Below are 665 nucleotides of genomic sequence, written 5' to 3' on the forward strand. Positions count from 1 at the left end.
TAGCTATAAAGGTTTATATGCTGGAGAAAGGCACAGTTTGAGCGCTGCTTTAGAGTATGAATTGCTCCACGCATGCAGGGTAAATTACTGGGTACCAATTTCCAAGGGGATGGAAGTGGAGAAACACTGAAGTTTGGTAACTCCAATTACCCACACGTGGAGCAATGGAACCTGCACAGGGCTGTGGCAGCGAGGAAGAAAAGGAAGCTGACTATAACAGACATTTTTTATCCTAGTTTTTTAAAAAACTGTGATAAAATACTCACAACATTTGACTGTCTTAACCATTTTTAAGCACACAGTTCAGCAGTGTTAATTTAAGTACATCCACACTGTTGTATAACTTGTCTTGAGAATTTTTCATCTTGCAAAACAGAAACTATGTACAATAAGCAACAACTTCTAATTTTCCTCTTCCCATAGCCCCTGATAACCACCATTCTACCTTCTATATAACAGACATTTTATATCATCTAGAACTCTTTTGGCTTCAAGAGTAAAAGAACTTAAACTAACATGCAAAGGTGGTGAGAAGGGATTTATTATAGCTTTCCAACAGAGGGTCAAGATGCTTCTAGACAGGAATGTATCTGGGCCTCTGAACCGACTGGAATGCAACCAGAAAGGTGTCATGCTTCTCTGAACTCGTGTCTGCTTTTCTCTGC

This window comes from Rhinolophus ferrumequinum, chromosome 16 (genome assembly GCF_004115265.2).
Source record: "Rhinolophus ferrumequinum isolate MPI-CBG mRhiFer1 chromosome 16, mRhiFer1_v1.p, whole genome shotgun sequence".
NCBI classification, from domain to species: Eukaryota; Metazoa; Chordata; class Mammalia; order Chiroptera; family Rhinolophidae; genus Rhinolophus; species Rhinolophus ferrumequinum.